This window comes from Schistocerca serialis, chromosome 5 (genome assembly GCF_023864345.2).
Source record: "Schistocerca serialis cubense isolate TAMUIC-IGC-003099 chromosome 5, iqSchSeri2.2, whole genome shotgun sequence".
NCBI lineage: Eukaryota > Metazoa > Arthropoda > Insecta > Orthoptera > Acrididae > Schistocerca > Schistocerca serialis.
The window spans coordinates 834,187,630-834,195,538 of NC_064642.1; the positions used below are offsets into that span (position 1 = coordinate 834,187,630).

Here is a 7,909-nt window from a genome sequence, read left to right on the forward strand (position 1 = left end):
AAAATATATGGTACACTAAATAGCTGACAGATCTAAAGAAACAAGAGTTGTTACTGTACAACATATAGAATAGTGTGAAGTCTGACTACGCCAAATCAGCCTATGTGGAATGCAGGAATGAGTACAAAAAAGCCATCCTGCAAGCCAAAAAAACCTACAATGCCAACAGCATACATAATTCCACCAATAAACACAAAACCGCTTGGAAAGTAATTAACAGTGCTGCCACAGATACTAAAAAAGACAAAATTAATATCCCACTCAAACACTCAATGAGTTTTTATTAATTCAGTGAAAGAAATAGGAGACGCAATTATCAAACCAGACATTAGTCCATCAGAGTTACTCTCCCAAAATTGGGGTAGACAGTCACTAAATACAAGCATGCTAACCTTCTCTGAAGTATCGCCTAGATTTGTACAAGGGGTCATAAAACATCTGAAATCATCATATAGCTTAGATATATATGACATATCATGCAACCTGCTAAAAAAGTGTGTGATTGCATTCTGTACCCTTTAACCGATTGCATAAACAAGTGCTTACTTGAGGGATATTTTCCTGATGAGTTAAAACTGTCTAGGATCGTCCCAGTATACAAAAAGGGAGATAAAGACTCTCCATCTAGTTACAGGCCTATTTCAATAGTAATCGCATTCTCCAAGGTAATAGAATGCATCATGTACCAACAATTATCATCTCACTTTGAGAATCTAGGAATAATTAATGCTACACAATAAAGGTTTAGGAAGAATCTGTCGACCATTGATGCAATCGATACGGTAGTCAGTTACATCCTCAAAGTTTTTGAGAACAAAGGCTTTGCTCAGGTCACATTCTGTGTTGAGCACACGCCACTACTAGAGAAACTAGAATTCCTCGGCATCAAAGGAAACAGTCTCAGACTATTAAAAGCTTATCTCAACAACTGTAAACAGGTAGTTTGTGTTGGTAAGGAAATGTCAAACATAGAAAATGTTATAGTAGGTGTGCCTCAGGGATCTGTACTGGGCCCCTTCCTGTTTCTGACAATGATCAATGACCTACCCTCGTTTATTAGATCCACCACTGTATTGTATGCAGATGATATGACTTTTCTTCATAGCAGTAACAATCTTAATGATCTTAAAACCTGTGCTGAAAGTACACTCACTCACGCAGCATATTGGTTCAGAGCAAATGGTTTCCTGCTAAATGAAAATAAAACTCAGCAGATAATCTTCACTCTAAGAGACAAGCCACTATCTGATGACCCTATTTCTGTTAAATTCCTGGGAGTTTATTTAGACGAAAGATTATCCTGGGGTCAACATGTAAACTATATTAGTAGTAAGCTATCTGGAGTAACTTATTTATTAAGACAACTCAGAAATTGTGTACCTGAAACATACATCAGATCATCTTATTTTGCATTTTTCCAAAGTATAATATCCTATGGCATTATCTTGTGGGGTAGCTGTAGTCATATACATGACATCCTATCATTGCAGAAGAAAGCCACAATGATAATTACAAATTCTTCACATAAGGCTCACTGCAAACCCTTATTTACTAAACAAAAAATTATGACAGTAATAAACCTTTATATATACAATGTCTTAATCTTTACGAAGAAGGACCTACAAGATGTGAAAAATAGAGAAAATGTACATTGTTACAACACAAAAAACCATCAAACACATATACACGCCTTACTACAGATTATCAAAATCAATAAATAGCTATGAAGTCACAGGGCACAAACTATTTAATAAGCTGCCACATGCTATACAGGATCTTCCTTAACATACATTCAAAGAAAGATTGCATGAATGGTTTATTGCCCACCCGTTCTATGATATCAATGAATTCTTCAAGTGGTAATTGCAGTAATCCAACAGATGACCCACTGTACATTTATTGTAATATAAGCTAAAATATTTCACTAGTCAATACCTTATCACATTGTATTATAAATTGTATCTTCATTTGACGTTGTCAATTGCTGTAATGGCCTAAAGACAATAAAATCTGTATTATTATTATTATCATAGTTTTACATCTACATACATACTCTGCAAGCCATAATGAGGAGTGAGGCAGATGGTATCTTGTACCTCTACTAGTCATTTTCATTCTTTGGGTTTTTTTTTGACATGGCTTGTAAACCGAGAAGATATGTTCTGGCAGTCAGTGACTTGCAACTATAACAGTTTTACAATTTGGGGAGCCCAGAGGAAGGACCTAATGGTCCTGAAAGCTAGAAGTAGTTTTTTTTATTGAAACGCTGTTTTTCTCCCATACTTCATACATTATAAACAATCATATGCTCGGATGAGTACGCAAACACACACATTTCGGTAATACTTCAAGAAGATAAAAAACAAGTCATTACTTACACAAAACAGTAAACAATATTCAAACACGGGGAGAAGAAAGAAAGCCTTCACCTGACTGCAAAACCACAGGTCAAACAAGTTTCACAAAGACCATATTACCGTACCCAGCACCTAATGGGTGCCAATAGCAGTCATTATAAGATGACATCTATATTTACCTGTTAGTGTTGGCATTCACAGTCGCCAGTCTGGCCTGTGGTTCCACAATCAAACGAAAGGACCACTCCTTTCTATCCTTGTTTCATATGCCTCCCTGCCCCAACCGCCCCCCCTCGCCCCCTCACCCACCCGCCCTTCTTCCCACACCTTTAGTCTATTTTCTGTTTACTTCTACCTTTGATCATGCATATCACTTCCCATTTAACCACACACGAGCAACTCAACCTCTTTTTCTTGTTCCCCTCCCCTCAGTTGTGCTTCCCACCAGCAATTATTGCAAAAATAAACTCTTGTGTTTTTTTAACCGTGATGAGTTTGTTGTACCTGATAAAATAGGTGGTTTCTTATTAGGTATGAAAAACAGTACTGTAATATGAATGCTATTCATGGTGATTCAAATGCATGTCATTTTCTTATATTTAGAGTACATGATCACTTCTAATGCCTGGTGAATACTTTTGCTGCTCTTCATTACATTTTTGGTGTTTGTAAATTTTAAGATACTTTAATGCACTGTGACTTTGTTAGTGCAGTGGTATTTTAAGTCAATAAAGATTAATTTGCTGAAGATCCTACACTCCTCCACAATCCTCCTATCCATTCCGGTGCATATTCATTGATGCTTCTACGTACCCCAGTCTACTCACTGATTGTAAAAAATATCATGTGGTACATATATGTATATACAGTTGTGATAATTTACTAACATGTTTATGCAGTATGAAGAAATTTGACTTTTGCCTTATTATGTGTTTTGCAACACCTGATAGACCAAATAGGTCCCTCTTTCATATTTTAAGCTTGCAGTGCTAGAGATTGCTGGCTGTCATTTATATAAACTGAGATTATTTTGTACTCCTCCCACTATGTTCCTCTTGATCTTCTTCCCTTCCCTTCCCTTCCCTTCCCTTCCCTTCCCTTCCCTTCCCTTCCCTTCCCTTCCCTTCCCTTCCCTTCCCTTCCCATCCCATTATTCCTTGCTCATACCACATGTATTAATGGTGAACTTTTGTTTGAATGTGATATTTTGCAGCTTCATGATCTTCATTTTTGTCAAGGAATAAACCGGTTACCAACTTTTACAGTTTTTATGGTTTTGTAGTTGATTTGGTTAACAACTGTCCATCAAAATTTGACACAAGATTCCACTGCCCCTATAATCATGCTACCTAGTGGTATGTTATGAGAGCTAATTTCGTAATGGCATAGCACTGTCAGTTGAGCACCAGTGTTATGATAGATAATACTTGACATGACATTCGGAAATAAAGTTTTTCTGTGGTGTGTAAACTTGTTTGTTGATAGACTCATATGTTCGCTCTTAATATGTCATACACAATTTGTGCATGTATAGCAGCTGTGATGTTTCATTACAGATATCCTGAAGATGGGCATTGCCTAAAAAGCATTAATAAGAAAATTTCAATTACATTTGGACTCTTGCTATTAGCGACTTAAAATCGTAATAGGAACATGCTATATTACTCATCATTGCCAGCATCTTGCATGACTTCAGTTTGAAAATATACCACCAAACAGAGCCAGTATAATTAAATATCTTGCATCTCAAAAGAGCTCATGTGTTCCAGTTAAAATATTTAGCTGTCATCTACCTGATATTGTTGTTTAACATTTAGTCAAGTATCTATGCCAATGCTGGCGATTAAAATTATACATTCCATCCTATTTCCTTGTGAGTTTATTAAAAAAAGAAATAGTTAAAAATACTCATCTCAGAAATAACAGTACTTTGGTGGTGGGAAAACCCATCTTTATTTGTTCTGTTTCATGATCCGGCATATGTGTCTGTTTTTACCTGTAACTAGTAGGATGGGGTCTCGTGAACTGCTGGGAATTTTGTTCTCTGTTTGTAACATTGTGGCACTGCAATCTCAGAACCTTTCAGTCCATCTGCTCTGTATTGTCAAACAGATTGGTTGTGTTTACAGCAGGGAGTTTTGTGACTACACCAATTTTTGTTTTAGTTAGGGTGAAGCTGACACCATCCTACTTCTTAGCAGATTTCTTTCCTACATTGAAGTGGTGTTACATTTTCGTCATGAAATTAAAGTAAATGAACAGATATATTAATGTTGAGTTGTTGCATGAATTTATGACCAGGAAGCTTGCTGTTAGTATGTTTGTATGTACAAGAGCTGCTGTATGTGTGTGTCCACATAGCATGAAACTGGTTACAGATTGCAACTCATACGTCACCATCATCAGCATCAAAATCATACATCTGAAACTGGCCAGTCATGCAATAAAGACACCTTCCATAATAAAACAACCTACAGTGCTTTTTCAAAATGGTTTCATTATTTAGAACTATGACAGTAGATAATTGGTTCTCTTCAATAACAATAATAATAATAATAATAATAATGACATGAATTTTATTCATCATCATACAATACAAGGATCATTTTGCTGAATTTGTCAGTTCATAACAAATGGCTATACATAAGTACATTTTCTGCAACAAACTGTTATTCAGTAAGGCACAGGTCTACAAGTAATTTACATGTAGGTGAGACTTGATTTGAAGGAATAGAGCATTTCACCCTAACAGCTAGATCTGTATCAACAACATAAGGAAAAGACAGATTAGTAGTCACTACAAATACGACACGATGACACGTTGAGTTACAGACAGACCAGGCATAATGAAAAGACACTTTAAACCAAAGCCTTTCTTTCTTTTCTTTTTTTTAAAAAAAAAAGAAATTGCAAATGAATGATTGTGTGCACTCTCAGGAAGTGCTACAATCTAAAAACGTGAAATTGTAACTAAAAAGGCAATTTCTTATTATGTCTACCAAGCAAACTATGCTTTGAGTCAGTGATTTCTTCTGCCACAGCTGACTAGTAAACATTCATACCAAAGGTGTGGGTAATATCCATACTTTACTTGTGAAAAGAGGCCAAGCCATTAGAGACAGCTATGCACATAGTCCAATTTATGTTGAAATTAACAACTCATTATTTCAATTAAATTTTGTCAACTACAGGCAATACGATAAAGGAATCAAAAGAAACAAACACTGAATTAATTTCTTTAATAACAATGCTCGGATTTCCATATGACCATAGAGGTACCATGCTTGATTTGTTATTCGTCATTTATTTATTTATTATTATTTTTTTTCGTGGCTAGTTTCCCCAGTAGGCCTGTAAACCATGAAACACACAAAAAGCTATTTCTTGCTGTCTTCTCTTCTTTTGACTTCCACTTCAGAAACTCTGAAACATCCATTACAAAAACAGATTACACCACTCACAAATCTTTGTAAAAAATACTGTAAATGGCCACTGATGTAATTTTGAACATTCAAAAGTTTTCGAGTGTCAGGAATAATTTCTTACCAACAAAAATTTATGATGATTGCAAATTAAATACCGAAGCCATTTCTTATGACAATACACTGTTCACACAAATAATCCACATAGATGCACTGAAACAAACTTTACAGTGTAACATTGTGCGTCTGAATACTGTAGGCACAGATAATGAAATTCTGTAGATTTACCAGACACTTTACTTTTCTTGCGCATCATAAAATTAAAATGCAAAGTTTCTCACTGTACCTTCAGTATTTGGCTCTATACGCACACATGAGGAAAAGTGCATGATATAAAGTCTTCGGTAGTTGAAATGCTTTATCGCACACAAAACACTTTCCTCCCCCCACCCCCCCCCAAGAGGGGTGTGGGCTGCCAGCAGCATAATACGCCGCTCTGCAGCCTACAGAAAAATTAAAAAACTAAATTAGGAGATAGCACAACAATAAAAGCAGGCGATAAAATGGTGACTGTTAAAAACTGAAACATGGCGAAAAAGATGCGATTGGTTTTTTTTCACACAAAACAAGTAATCCGCCATTATACATACACCCACAATTCAAAGAATATCCGCAGTTTGAAAACTACCAGTGATATTGGCTAGCGTGATAGACGACGTCAAGTCATGATATTATGTCATGATTCTTCGGGACCCACGAGCCGCTTCTCAGTTAAGGGCAAGACTGCATAAAGGGCTGTGGCCAACAGGTGATGAGTGGATGGCGTCACTTGTGTCAACAGAGCTGCTTACAAGACTAGCCACCAGGCAGCGCAGTCACACTTTCGGTCTTTCTGATGACGCCATGAAGCGATTCGTCAGGGCCCGCGATATTGTATTTGTATTTCTTTATTGGTCCTGTAAATCGTATTTAGGCTCATATTTTGCACAAACGACGTATGACAAGACAGGTTAGTACAGTATATACAACATCATACACACTGTTATTTTGAAATGATAAATAATTAAAAATTATTCCATACATGTTGAATATTGATGACAAAATTAATACAATGAAATAAAATGATAGATTGGTTAAGAATATTTGAGCAGTTACACTATACTTCTCTGGTACTCTAAAAACTCGGAAACGGAATAGAAGCAGTGGTCAAGCAAGTATTCTTTCAGTTTCACTTTAAACTTTTGTAAATTTTGCGTCTGTTTCAAATAGGATGGCATGTGATTGTACAGCATTATGCCAGTATGATAGACTTCTCTCTTACAACTGTTTGTACTTACTGTATTGACATGCAAATAGTGCTTCTGCCTAGAATCATGAGGGTGGTAATCACAGTGATACTTGAAGATATTTTCATCTTTTAAAATGCTTCCTTTTGTGAAATTTAGTATTTCATACATATATAAGCGAGGAAGAGGCAATATATTGAGATTTTTAAACATTGGTCGACAGGAGTCTCTGTACTTGGCATGGTTTATTATTCTAACAATCTTTTCCTGTAGCCTAAATGTTTTGTTTGTACCTACGGAGTTCCCCCAAAAGATTATGCCATACATCAGCATTGACTGAATACAACCATGGTACATTGTGATTTCTGACACACGGCTTGTGTTTTGTGAGAGGATTCTTACTGCGTACTTTAGTCTGTTTAACTTTCTATTTACATGATCAAGATGTGTCTCCCATTTTAGGTTTTGCTGAATATGTATACCTAAAAATTTTGTGTGATTCTTGAGTTTCTCCCGGCGTATTTGATAGTCAAAATATCCACGGGTGTGCTGCCGGTCTATAGTGTCCAACGGGCACAATATTTCGGCGATCATACATGTCGCCATCATCAGGTGAACTGACGGACTGAGCTCCTGTGAACGTGCCGGCACGGAGATCCGTACGCTATGGCTGCTCAGAGGGAACTGGGTTCGGTCGCGGCGGCGGCCGATTTAAATACCCTCCGCCCGCGGCGCGCTCCCTCCGCCGTCCGCGCACCGCGCCACGGTCGCGCGGTGGAACAGATTGCGACGGCGTCTGAGATGACGTCGGAGTGATGGCTCTGTCCGCCGTGGTCGTCACAAC

General features: G+C 37.1%; 1 long non-coding RNA gene across 1 annotated transcript; it reads right to left on the reverse strand.

Moving 5' to 3' along the window:
- Positions 1-4,916: 4,916 nt before the first annotated feature.
- On the reverse strand, positions 4,917-7,516 carry LOC126480708 (uncharacterized). Its single transcript, XR_007587457.1, has 2 exons — positions 5,904-7,516; positions 4,917-5,780 (listed from the first exon to the last, which is right to left on the reverse strand). It is a non-coding gene; the product is annotated as an uncharacterized LOC126480708 (long non-coding RNA).
- Positions 7,517-7,909: the final 393 nt, after the last annotated feature.